The sequence below is a fragment of the Corvus brachyrhynchos genome, unplaced genomic scaffold (genome assembly GCF_000691975.1).
Source record: "Corvus brachyrhynchos isolate BGI_N302 unplaced genomic scaffold, ASM69197v1 scaffold340, whole genome shotgun sequence".
NCBI classification, from domain to species: domain Eukaryota; kingdom Metazoa; phylum Chordata; class Aves; order Passeriformes; family Corvidae; genus Corvus; species Corvus brachyrhynchos.
In genome coordinates this window covers 1,539,718-1,540,258 of record NW_008235987.1, presented here as the reverse complement: position 1 = coordinate 1,540,258, position 541 = coordinate 1,539,718, and positions in this window count along the sequence as shown.

The window sequence follows — 541 nt, the reverse complement described above, 5'->3', positions numbered from 1 at the left end:
GGCTGGGGCGGGCTTTGGGGGGTGCCTGCTGTAGGGGCAGTTAGGCCAGGCTTTGGGAGGTTCCTGCTGTAGGGGCGGTTAGGCCAGGCTTTGGGAGGTCCCTGCTGTAGGGGCGGTTAGGCCAGGCTTTGGGAGGTTCCTGTAGGGGCAGTTAAGCCAGGCTTTGGGAGGTTCCTGTAGGGGCAGTTAAGCCAGGCTTTGGGAGGTTCCTGCTGGGGCCGCAGCTCCATCCCTTCCTTCCCTGGAATTCTGCTCCCGGGACACAGGCTCAGGACTAACCAGCATCGTGTGGAGGCCCAGGAAGAGCGCAGCTGTGCAGGGAATTCCTGCACTCCAGGAAAGGCGTCTCCATCAGGAGATTCCTTGGGATCCTGCTTCTCCCAGAGGAGCTGGGAGCCTCAGTGGTGGCTGGAAAGGAACTCCCTTAGCACCAGCTCATCACCTTCGGATGGCGGCTGGGGGCTCTTGTCAGCACCGTGAAGAGTTTGAATCATTTTAGGGCCATTTCCACACATTCCCACCCTGGAGCAGGAGGAACAGT